This window comes from Heptranchias perlo, chromosome 21 (genome assembly GCF_035084215.1).
Source record: "Heptranchias perlo isolate sHepPer1 chromosome 21, sHepPer1.hap1, whole genome shotgun sequence".
Taxonomy (NCBI): domain Eukaryota; kingdom Metazoa; phylum Chordata; class Chondrichthyes; order Hexanchiformes; family Hexanchidae; genus Heptranchias; species Heptranchias perlo.
In genome coordinates this window covers 22,455,315-22,468,565 of record NC_090345.1, presented here as the reverse complement: position 1 = coordinate 22,468,565, position 13,251 = coordinate 22,455,315, and the positions used below count along the sequence as shown (strand labels likewise).

Sequence of the window (13,251 nt, the reverse complement as noted above, 5' to 3'; positions counted from 1 at the left end):
TCAATGGCATTACCATCGCCGAATCCCCCACCATCAACTTCCTGGGGGTCACCATTGACCAGAAATTTAACTGCACCAGCCACATAAATACTGGCTACAAGAGCAGGTCAGAGGCTGGGTATTCTGCCACACCACACCACAAGGCCACTTCCGACCTGACTACCCCTGCATGACCTTACTCGTCTAAGTATTATCACACAAGAAAGTCTGCTACAACTATTTAACAAGGGTTTTTCCATGATTGTCTTTATTTTCCTGGTGCTGGCTCCAATGCCTTTAATTGCCATTGATATTATTGTTCCCCTCATTCAGCTAGCTGCTCTAGCTGCTGCACTCAGAATTGAGAAGGGTTAGGCAGAGAGCTGGTCACTTCAGGGTTGGGTTCAAAAGTACATTGTCTGCTGTAAACTTCCTCTCATGCAAGTGACCTCTGTAAGAATATAGATATGTTTTTACAATTTTTAATATGGAACGAAGACAGAACAGCTAATGTAGCAATTATGGTTAAACCACATGAGTAAATCAGAATTGGTTGAAACAGTATGCAGGCAGATCTTATCTTTTGATCACAATGGCATTCCAGGACAAAAGCCATGGTTTAGGAAGAGCAAAGATAGGAAGCAAAGGTCGCTGAGATAACATTGGAGAAGGATGAAACTTTATACAATGGAACAGGACGTTGACCAGGTTATGTCCCTATGATTGTGTATGTCCAGCAATCTGTTTGATGACCTAAGGGTCATAAAATACCCAACAAAGTTAAACTCAGCAAGAATTAGATAATGAATGCTTGTTTTTAAAATTGTAAATAATTTTACAACACCAAGTTATAGTCCAGCAATTTTATTTTAAATTCACAAGCTTTCGGAGACTTCCTCCTTCCTCAGGTAAATGTTTACCTGAGGAAGGAGGAAGTCTCCGAAAGCTTGTGAATTTAAAATAAAATTGCTGGACTATAACTTGGTGTTGTAAAATTATTTACAATTGTCAACCCCAGTCCATCACCGGCATCTCCACATCATGTTTTTAAAATGGTATAAAAGAGAGTTACAAAGCTGCACTCAGTTGGGAACTTTAGCTACCTTCAAGGAGAGGTACCGTGAACAGCCTGGACAGGCAATTGGTCATGATTCCCCGGAAGATATTTACATGTAAGTTTCGGGATGTGAGACTGGCCTGTACTGTTCTGTATGCAGTCTTGAAAGGAATGTTTTGAAACAGTAATAAATTAAGTTGATTGTCAGACATAAAGGGGTCGATTTTAGCACCCACGATCAGGTGCGTTCCTGGCGGGGGGCTCCGAAAATCGGAGATTCCCGGGGCGGGTCCAGAGCTCGGCTCCAACCCACCCACTTCCGGGTTTCCCACAGACGCGCTGACATGCGCGCGCAGCCCCCGCATGTGGGACTCCCGCCAGCAATTAAAGCCGGCGGGGTGCCACTTAAAGTATTTATTTTGGTATTTCAGGTTGTTTACAGATCTGATTAACAAGATATTTTAGGAGGGTTGGGATTTTACAATCAACTGGGACTGTTTCCCGTACTGGGGGAAACACTCCCAGTTCAAATGGACCTGTTGCAGCTGTCAGCCTATGGCAGCTGCAAAGGTCCATTTGACAGGTGGAGGAGGGAGACCCTCGCTCATAGCAGGGGGGCACTCTGTCACCTTGGACAAAGTTTGGCCTCCACCACCCTCCGCCTAACAATAAAATTCACCAACGTGCACATTTACCCCAGTGTGCAGACACATGTACCTACCTTGCGGACACCCTAAGATGTACATATTCCGGATGAGGGTCGCCTTAGCTGCAGTCATGACCTCCTCAGAGGACGAACAGCATCACCAGCCTCGTCGGCCATGCCGTCCACCTCTGACACGTAGAGCTCCACAACACAGTGCTGTGACACATCTACCTGCACAGCAGGAGGGAGGGCAACGGCAGAGAGAGATGCGTCGCAGAGGGCACTACCCTCGACACAGGGTCCACAGACCGAGGCTCAGCTTCCTGGACCTCTCTGAGCAGCGGTGCACACGAAGGCTCAGAGTCACTCGACATGTAGTCGTGGTCATCTGCAGCCTCCTTCATGCCGAGCTGCTCCCGGCTGGCCCGAGCACCATCTTCTTACCTGTCGCTCTCAAAGTCACCACTGCCCTCAACAACTTCTCCTCCGCATCCTTCCAGGGTGCCACCGGGGACATCGCCGACGTTTCTCAGTCGTCTGCACAAAAGAGCCCTGCAAATACGCCTACACCCACTCTGCAGTGACACAATGGGTGGCATCAGTTGTGGGTCTTCATTGTGATCCTCAGGAAAGAGCATTATTGCACAAACCAGACAAGATTCGCAAAGACGTGGCAGTAGTGGTGCCAATATAATATGTAATGTGAGTTGGTCAGAAATTAAGTACAAGTAAAAACCATGACAAACCCTCAAACACCCTTGTGCATCCCCTTCATGCTCACGACACGTTTGCCTTACGCTGCCTAGTGCACATATATGATGCATGCCCTGTGGCTGCAGCACAGGTAGTGGCAGGTTGAGTGAGGTTGACCGTGAAAGAGATGCATGAGAGGGTGAGTATGAGATAGAGCCATGAGATTGTATGAGGATTGGGTTGAGTGGTACTGGCGAGGTGAGTAAGTGCAGGTAAGATGAGGATGAGGTTTGAGTGGGTGTGAGGGGTGATGTGACAGAGTAGTGTTGGCAGTGCAGAAGGAGATATGGGGTGGGGGCGGTGATGTGGCAGACGGAGTGAAGGGGAATGAGTAAGTGTACTCACTTTGGCTGACCTACTTAGGTCATTGCAGCGCCTCCTGCACTATATGCAGGTGGGCGATATGTTGGTGGTGCAGGTGACCTCCTCTGCCACCTCGAGCCAGGCCTTCTTGGTGGCAGAGGCAGGCCGCTTCCTCCTGCCTGCCGGGGGGAAGATCTCTGTCCTCCCCCTCCTCCTCATCCCATCCAATGGTACCTGGAGTGGGGCATCATTAAACCTGGGAGCAGCCTTCCCCCTGGGCTGCTCCATGCTGTAATTTTTCCTATTTCTTGCAGCATCAGTCAGTGGAGGACTGCCCCTTTAAATAGAGCTCCTCCAGCTGACAGACCTTACTGCGCATGCGCAGTCCGCCCGCCGCGCAGCTCAGCAGCGGGGAACCCGGAACAAGAGGTAAGTGGCTCCAATTAGCCTGCGATTGCGTTCGGGGCAGACTGATTTCACCAGGTGCGTTACCCACGCGCCCAATCGCACCCCCCCCCCCGCCGCGAACCCGCCGCCCTGTTAATATCGGGCCCAAAGTCTCTAGCTTTCACAAAAAGGACAAGGATTATCCTAACAACTTCCACCAGTCAAAAACTCAGAGAAATACAAGAAAAGTCAGAGAGCCAGAGCTCGTATCAAATATAGAAAGTTGGCATCTCTGAAGTTAAGATCAGCAGTTCCATGAAATTAAGGGCACAAACACATATCCTGTCACTCCACACTGGAGCTCTACAATTGTGCAACCAAAGGGATGTAAGAAGTTTGTTAAAAACATCAAGAGAATTGCAGTTAGGTAAGAAACCAGAAATGTGGTGTTTCAAAAAGGGACAGGCTTGCTGGCTTAAAGGCCTTTTCCTTTTTTGAAAATTCTATGTTCTTACTTGGTGTTGATTAAGTAGGCGCTGATTATGTTTTTCAAAAACTAATGACATTTAGCTAGAATAATTGTTAAACAGATTTTGTATAGCTCCCTGTTGGTACTACATAACAGGCACAGTAATATTGATATTAATGGGCTAATGTTAACCTTTGTTATTATCCAATGAAAGCTTGCTGCTGGAGATGATTTATTACTTTGGTTTGTTTGGTGCTTACTGGACATCTTGTTTTTAACTGGAATCAGTACATGTGCTGTTAATGGTGTTTGTTTAAAAGTCAATGGAAAAGTAAATCGGACGGGGTGTAAAATGCGCTGCTGATTCGCTATCTCCAATTGTAGCGCTACTGCCACCCTCGAATTTCATCTCCTCTACTTTATTGCTTCACATGTGCATACAAAGATCATGATTAACACACTTTAGTCATTAGTGGCCAACATGAACCAAGTACCTTAGCAACTCTCTGTCAAGGGCAGCAGTAACTATAGACCAGAGGCCATGAACCAGAAATTTTCCTGACAAGAGTCCTAGATAAAAAGCCTTTTGCAAACTATAGAGAAATTTCACTTGATGTGCTAAGTATCTTAAATGTGGAACCTGTCTTTCCTTTAACCTAGAGTTAAGGTACGAACTCAATTACTCATTTCATGCCTTGGTCTGTTTGTTTGTTATGCTGTTCGTTATCCAGTATAGTTAAAGCGATATGTTGTTCCATTTGTTTCAGTGCACTTTAGGAAAGGACTAAGTCTAAACCAAAGAGAAGTCGCCAAGAATTTATCTACAGATCACTGCAAAAGTGCATGGATTCCACATTGCCAGTTACAGAAATCAATAACAATTGGCTGACCAAAGCAGATCAACAATCAAAACATGTTAGGTTAAACATGACATGACTGCTTGCCTTTACAAAGTTTTATTTAGTTCTTACCTAAAGACTTTGTTATTTTGTACTTGGACTCCAGGACAACATTGGAGGCCAGCAAGTCATGTGAAAATGAATACGCAGTTTGCCCGAGAGAAGAAAGCTAATACTCTATTCCAACTGTAATCATTTGCTTTAAATAGCATCATTGCATAATAGATCAGCAGTAACAGCAACAATTAGCATTTATATAGCACCTTTAACATAGAAAACTGTCCAAAGGCGCTTCACAGAATCGTAATCAGACAAAAATGAATGCCAAGCCAAAGAAGGAGATACTAGGAGGGGTGACTAAAATCTTGGTCAAAGAGATAGGTTTTAAGGAGGATGTTAAAGGAGGATAGAAATGTGGAGAGGCAGTGAGGTTTAGGGAGTGAATTCCAGAATGTAGGGCCTAGACAGCCGAAGACAGGACCGCTAATGGTGGGGCACAGAGAATGAGGGATGCACAAGAGGCCAAAGTTAGAAGAACGCAGAGTTCTTGTTGGGTTGTAGGGCTGAGAAGGTTATAGAGATAGGGAGGGATGAGGCCATGAAGGGATTTGAACACAAGGTTGAGAATTGGAAATTTGAGGCGTTAGGGAACCAGAAGCCAATGAGGTCAGCAAGCACACATGTGATGGGTGAGCAGGACTTGGTGTTAGTTAGGATACGGGCAGCAGAGTTTTGGATGAGATGACGTTTAATGGGGATTGAAGGATGGGAGGCTGGCCAGAAGAGCATTGGAACAGTATGACGGTGACAAAGGCATGGATAAGGGTTTTGGCAGCAGATGGGCTGAGGCATGGGCAGGGATAGGCAATGTTACAAATGTGGAAATAGGCGATCTTTGGGATGGAGAGGGTATGGAGTCAAAAGCTCAGATTAGGGTTAAATAGGATACTGAGATTACAAACAGTCGGCATCAAACTGTCTATACTCTTTAGTCATGAGAGAGCAAAGATGGGGGCCATACAAGGGAATGAATATGGTGGGAAGAGAGTAAGGGATTTACTGGGGATAAGGGCATCAAAGGTCGAGGTGAGTGAGTGATTGAGCAGATCGACAGCCGCAGAAGCATCATGGCGAACAGAGGGCCAGAGTTTAGGCAGTTGGGAGTGTGAAAGTGTAGTTGTTAGTGACTTGGCTGATGCAGAAGGAAGTAAGTGGTGAAGGATACAAGGAAGTGATCGGAGATGGCCTTGTTTGTGATCGAGATGATGGGAGTGGAGAAACCCTGTGAGATGGCACGGTCGAGGGGGTGACCATGTCTATGGGTAGGAGAGTTTATATGGAGGGAGATGTTAAGGGAGGGCAGGTGGGCAGTCAGAGAAAAGAGGGATGGATGAATTGAGAAGCAAATTGAAATCACTGAGGATGAGGAGTCGCTCAGTGCAGAGGCTGAAGGAGGGAAGGAGTTTGGATATCTCAGGAAGAAACTCTGGGTGGGGCTTGGGGTGATGGTAGTGAATGACAATTTTAAAGGAGAGGCAAGAGGGCTGCATCAAGGTGAGATGCTTGAAGGATGAGAAGGTGGCTGAGGAGTAGGGGGAGAGACCAAGGTGTGATTTGGTGATAAGGACTACACTGCCACCGCGGCAGTTTGGGCGGGGCAGATGGTGGGAAATATAGCCAGGCGGGGAGACTTCAGTAAGGGGCAAGGGGTCGCCACCCATGAGCTGAGTTTTCATCAAAGCCATGATGTTAATGCAATCATTCACAATAAGGTTGTGGATGGCAAGGAACGGGAACGGAATGGGCAGGTGGTTAAAGTAGTGGTAGACTACTTACCACAGCATTCACGATGCGGCCCATTGCCATTTTAACTGTGAAGTTTTTAGAATCAGCTAAGGCGCCCACCAAAGACAGAAGGGTGCCTCATGATTTCATGCAAATCAAGGACCTATGATGCAATTAGGACCCTGACCCGATTCTAATTCAAAATCACGGAATTCCCACACAGTGCCCAACCTGCCAGTAAAACCTAGCAGAATTGGTCTCTCGAGCCAGTGGAGCAGTATTTAAAGGGGCACTCACCTGCATGTAATTAGATCACAGGATCTATGTGTTATTTGGATTGCCAGGAGAATTTCCAGCTTCCAGATTGCTTATTTTGCACATTTTTTGTCTTATCCCCCTCAGTAAGCTTTATCTGCTTACAATGAGTGCTATTGTTGCTAGTTTCATATGAATGGAGCAAAAGGAGCAGCAGCAGCCTCAGTAACCAGCACCAGCAGCAACTGCAATGATCAGGACAGCAGTTGAGGGTGGCTGCTCACAGGAGGCCATGGCCAGCATGTAGGGGATACAGGCAAATAATCCATGTTTTGGAACTATCTGAGGAGCAGTGCATCAGGAGGCTGCACTTCTCCAGACAGGCTGTTGCAGGCCTCTGCAGCCTCCTGCAACAGGACCTGCTGCCTGCTGGACCAAAAGGTCATGCATTGTCAGTGGCTGTCAAAGGTACCACAGCTCTTAATTTCTTTGTCACTGGCTCCTTCTGGTCTATTACAGGGGACATCAGACACATCTCCCAGTCTACAGTACACAGCTGCATTAAGCAGGTCATAGATGCCCTTTTTACCAAAGCTGACCAGTACATCACCTTCCCCATTGACTTCAGCAGGTAACAGGAGAATAACTGGAGATTTGCTGCAGTAGCTGGCTTCCCTCATGTCCGGGGTGTCATTGGCTGCACACATTTTGCCATCAGGGCTCCAGAATACCAGCCAGCAGCATCAATTTATGGAAAGGCCTACCTCCATTAATCTCCGAGTCGTTACTGATCAATGAAACAGAATCATGCAAGTATATGCAAGGCAGCTGTCACAGTGCATTTATCCTGCAACAGTCTAACCAATATTCAACCCTTTCAGGAATGTGACAGGATGGCTGCCGGGGACAAGGGAAACGGCCTACACACGTGGTTCATGACATCGCTCCGCAACCCCACCACACCTGAGCAATGCAGGTATAATCAAAGCCAAGGACTACTAGGATCTTTATTGAGCACACCATAGGGATGCTGAAGCAGCGGTTCAGTTGTCTCCGGGTCTGCAGTCCTTACTATATGCCCCACAAAGAGTCTCCTGCATCGTAGTGATGCACTGCATATTACACAATCTCACCGTACAAAGAGGCCTGCATTTGGAGGAGGCACAGCAGCAGCAGAAGTACTCAATGGACAAAGAAGACCAGGGGGAAGGTGAGGAAGCAGCAGAAGAAGAGCCACTTCAATACTTTGCAGCAAGCGGTGCGAGGAATGAATTAATTGCTCAGTTAATTGGCGATCTGCTCATTCTCCTGCCCTTAAAATTTACACAGCGTTCCTTTGCAGTAACGGTCCTTCTTACATCCTTCACCACTCCCTTAATCCTGCATTAAAGAACATTGAAACCATTCAGCCAACTTCTGTATCAATGCCACGCTGACAATGTAGAATCAGAAGCTGCAATGAAACCACAGCAGGCCAAAATGTCAAATGTGATATAAAGGTAACAAAAATTAATGGCAAACATAATAATTGCCTTCCATTCATTTCTCACCCAAGCGTCAACCCATTGTGCCTTTCTTATAATGCTTCCTAACTCTACTACTCCTATGAGGTGCTCCTCAAGTAGCCTCCGTAAAGTTAGTGGAAGTCTGCTGTTGCTCATGTTGGGGCCCTTGAGATGCTCATGGCCGGTGACATCTGGGTGCTTGAGCCTGTGAGCACTCGGCTGCAGACTGCTGCACCTCGGCTGCTGCCAGGACAGTCCGTCCCAGCTGACCTGCTGGTATCATGGCGGGTACTGGTTGAGGGGGTGACAAAGGAGCAGGTGTGCTGACAAAGCTGAGAGAAGACCGCTGCCACTCCCATGGGGCTGGGGCTCATCACTTCCACTGTTCTGTGGGAGAGAAAACTGCAGGAGATGAATGACTCTTTGAAAACCTGTATCTATTTGGTCCACCAATCTGTCCAAGGTGGACACCTGTCTCTCCAAGATGGAGCCCAGAGCCTGCATAGCAGCCGTTTGAGCCTCCACCAAAGCTGCAAAGGCTGGTGACACTGATTCCCTTTGTGAGGGCCTGGATGTAGCATCCCTGGAGCTAACCATATTCTCCAGGGTAGACTGCAGAGTGCTGACGCCATGTGAGATGACACTGTACAAGCTGGAAGTGGACTCCTCCGCACTTTCAGCAATAGACCTGAAAATCCAGGCCATCCAATACCTTGCATAACTCCTTGTGAGAGGCAAGCAGTTTTCTTTTCATGGCTGAGCCCTTGAAGTCCTCATCTCCCTGTTCAGGGAGACAACCTTGCCCTCCAGTAAGCTATCTCCTGGGCTTCCCGGCCACCAGTACCTGCTGTTGCTCACTAAGCTGGGTGTTTCACCACTGTGCAGACCCATCTGCCTCACTATCTAAACCACGTGGAGTGCCAATGTCTGTGCTGGTTCTTGGGAGGGATGGAACGCATGACTGTGCATCCTCAGGAGGATTGACCTCCTCTGAGGTGTTTTCTTCAAGATGCTCTTGCTACTGAGAAGGACCTAGATTTTTAAAAAATAGACGAGTTAGGATGGCACTGAGGAGCTAGACATTAGCAGATGACAGTCTTGAGAATACAGCTTGAAGAGCAATTGAAAAGGTAAGTGGACATGTGTAGGGTTTGTTTATATATTGCACGTGTTGAGAAGTGGAGAAAAAGCAAGATGGAATGAGGATGGGGAGGTGATGAATGTAAAGCCAAGTGTTTGGCATGTGTAGTGAGGAAGGAGTCCTGGGAGGAGTAGCTGGTTGTACAAGTGTTAGGCTGTGAGGAGAGAATGCTGTTAGTGTGTGGTGTGAAGAGAGGAAAGAAAGAATTTGATTGGAATGAGAAATAGAGGTGTTGCTGTGTGCCATTATTATTGTATCGTGAAGGATGTGATAGAGGGGAGGGAAATGATGAGCGTGGTGGAGAGGGGTGAAAGGCATGTTATCAGATGTTGTTGAGAGAGACGGAAGGAGAAATAATGAGCTGTACTCACCATTGCTGCTCTTGTTCGGTTATTGAACCTCTTCCTACAGTGAAGACAGTTTCTGGGGTGATGCTGCTGGCACTGACTATGTCAGCCACCTCTGCCCAGGGTTGCACAAAAGTGGACCTGGGGGTGCTCCAGCAGGTACTGGGGAACAGTAACTCTCTATTTGCCCTGACCTTCTCCATGTGGATTTCCAGGGAGGCATCAGGAAAACTGAGGGCTGCCCTCCAACTCATTTCTAGTGCAACATTTGTTTCCAGGGCTGTTACAATGAAATTCAAAGCAGGAAATGCAACCCTACTTTAAATAGGCCTCGGGAGCCCTGCAGTAAATTGCATGCACCTAGTGGGCAGGCTACCCAACCCAATTAGGTGAGCAGACCATCAATCACATTGAAATGAGGCCCGGGAGTAAAAATCACCTCACCCTGGTGACATCATATGAGTTCCCTGCTCGATCCGTCCCCTCCCCCCGCCCCCACTGCCAGCTCAATTCACGCCTTGAGTTAAAAGTGGGGTTCTAGTCTAAGCCATGGTCTAGTGAAGTATATTTTGTATTGCTTTCCGAAGGTCATGTGAGGACGTGATGTTACCAGTAAGTTGAAATACAGGAACAAGGGTTTTCTGTTTGACCCCTGGGCTCACTACATAGAATTACATAGAATTTAGAGCACAGAAACAGGCCATTCGGCCCAACTAGGCTAAGTCGATGTTTATGCTCCACACAAGCCTTCTCCCACCCTTCTTTATCTCACTTCACCAGCATATCCTTCTATGTCTTTCTCCCTTACGTACTTATCGAGCTTCCCCTTAAATGCATCTATGCTATTCACCTCAACTATTCCATGTGGTAGCAAGTTCCACATTCTAACCACTCTCTGGGTAAAGAAGTTTCTTCTGAATTCCTGATTGGATTTACTAGTGACTATCCTATATTTATGACCTCTAGTTTTGGACTCCACCACAAGTGGAAACATCTTCTCTACGTCTACCCTATCAAACCCCTTCATAATTTAAAGACCTCGATTAGACCAGCCTTCAGCCTTCTCTTTTCGAGAGAAAAGATCCCCAGCCTGTTCAGTCTTTCCTGACAGTTATAACCTTTCAGTTCTGGTATCATCCTTGTAAATCTCTTTTGCAACACCTCCAGTGCCTTTATATCCTTTTTGTAATATGGAGACCAGAACTGTGCACAGTACTCCAAATGTGGTTACATTACCTAGATATTAGGCAGGTAAAGGTACATTCCAGGCTATGAAGAGCCAGAAAGCATGAGGGATCACCTACGGGAGTGGACTGAAATACCAAGTCTAATTAAACTATCAGGAGTAAAAACCAAAAATGTTACAATATTCCCTAAAGCAATGGATGACTAAATATATGTTCTATGTACTTACTAGCCATTGACAGTAAAAAGTGTAAACAGACATCACGGCATAGAGTCATTATTTATCACTGAGAGTAATGTAAAAATAATGTTTTAACAGCTATTTCAATTAAAATTGTGATAGCTGTACCAGCAGTAGAATTGTTTTATAATTCCAGACTGTTACCATTCAAACGTATTGCTTCTGTATCTTTAGGACCTCATCTTATTACCATTCTAAATATTAGATTATGTTGATCATTGTAGCACAACAAAGGATCTCTGAATGAAAATACACTATTTTTTGACTTACCAGTTCAATCAGTTCTTGAGTACGAATTACATATTCTTAGTATTCCACTCTTGCTGTTGAAAATCCGTGCTTTACTTTACAAAATCCCTGTTTTGTGACCTAGCATACAGAGTATCACATGAAAGTGTGCTATTAATGTGAGCTGGCTCATGCTTCAGAACACTAGCTGATCAGTTGAAGTGTAAAGAATCTGACCCTGAAGCTTCAGTGCTATGGCATGTCAGCTTTCTACGGGAATTTGATGCTGACAGATTAGAACAGCAGAGTGTCAGCTGATAAGTATATACGTATCACTGAAATAGGTAACAGAGTAAACAAACTGTATTGCAGATTTAGGAAAGGTATTTTTCTGTGTAAAGAAAAACAAGATCAGCTATATTTTAATTCTAGCACAGTGGCCTAATATCTTATTCAATTTATATCACATTGAATTATACAATGTCCTGTCATTTCAAACTGCCTTTAAGAGGCCCTTTCTATTGCTTTTTGGCTGCCATTTAAAAAGAAAATCTCCTTAGTGGTGATAAAGAAAGAAATTCAGGCATCTTGGGTCTAAATAGAATGTATTGCAGCATTGAATCTCACCGAAAGGTTAAGACTTTAGCATCATGACTCACAAGAACAATAGAAATTAAGGAATAAGAAAAGGCCATTTAGCGCATTAAGGTCCACAGACCACAGACGATTGACCATCATGGAGTTTCTCCCACTTATTTAATCTCATGAGAGGAAGTTCTGCAGGGATTCTCTTGAACCTCATCGGTAAACAAGTGAATTCTAGAATTTTTCTCCATTCTCTCATCAGTGTGGCTGATTAGGAAAGTTTAGAAAGACACTGAGGAAAAGGGGAAAGTGGTCAAGGGCTTAAGAAATGAACAAAATAAGGAGCTCCATAAAGATAGGCTATAAAATGTCAAGAAAACAATAAAGGCTACAAAGAGGGAGTATGGAAAAAACATTGCAACAAACATAAAGGCAAACAGTGAAGCATTCTTCAAATATGTTAGACTCAAAAGGGGTAAAGGAAGGAGTTGGGACACTTAAATGATTGTGTGCGGATAGAGGTAGGGGAAGATTGCATCTGCGTGCAGAGAAGCTGCAGAAATGCTTGTCCAGTTTTTGATACAGTGTTTACTAATGAAATATGAGGTGAAATGCCAGAAGTGGGAGTATGTTTTCACATGGGTGCAAACATGATAATTTTATAATCATAAAAGAGCAGAAATTAAGAAGAATATAGAATACTGAAGGCAATTGAGGCACCTGACCCTTTTAATCTTCAACCCAGGTTTTTAAAGGAATTAGGATGGCTAATTATTGGATATCTTCCAGAGTTCAGTGGACTAGGTCAGATCCCAGAGTATTGGAAAATAAGAGCTCTCTAATTATAGACCTGCAAACCTCATGCTAGTTGTGGGAAAATTGCTTGTTACATAACTGACAAACGGTGTAAGAGATCACACTTCAGGGGTATAGATTAATGCAAGACAGTCAGTATGGTTTTAGGAGTGGAAGGTTATTTTGACAAATCTATTGGATTTCCTTGATGAAGATGCTGACGTTGTGGATGAGAGTGACGGTGAATGTTATTTACTTGGATTTTAAAAGGTATTTAATACTGTTACACATAATAATAGTAATACTAAGTACTCTGCCAGAGATATTTGATAAATTAAGCTATTGCACAAGGTTAAAGTTATGGAATAGAAATATATTGAATTGGATAAGAAGAATGACTAGTTGAAAGAAAGCAATGAGTAAATGGGAAGATATCTAGTTGGAGGTTAGTGGTCGGCAACAGATATCAGTGTTGAGACTACTACTGCTTATCATTTTTATAAATGACTTATAGCCTGAAACAGTTCAAATGTTTAATTTGCAGATGATGCCAAAATAGGAGCAGTGGTAAATTATGATAATCAGTGTGCATAAATTCTGAAGGGTCGGTGATGTTTTTTTGTCCAGAAATGTAGCGGATAGAGTTTAATGCAGATAAGTGTACAGTGATGAGATTTGGCAGAAGAAAAGG

At 44.8% G+C, this 13,251-nt stretch overlaps 1 protein-coding gene across 6 annotated transcripts in view; it reads right to left on the bottom strand.

The window, feature by feature from the left end:
• Positions 1 to 11,378, bottom strand: part of LOC137340049 (microtubule-associated protein futsch-like) — a 224,708-nt gene extending 213,330 nt beyond the window's left edge. For 4 of the 6 annotated variants that reach the window (XM_068002274.1, XM_068002277.1, XM_068002279.1 and 1 more), the window contains exon 1: positions 11,223 to 11,377. The gene's annotated coding sequence lies outside the window, so the exon portion shown is untranslated. Of the gene's footprint in view, positions 1 to 11,222 lie in introns of all 6 variants that reach the window. The other 2 variants (XM_068002280.1, XM_068002275.1) reach the window with 2 other exon arrangements.
• Between the last annotated feature and the right edge of the window lie 1,873 nt (positions 11,379 to 13,251).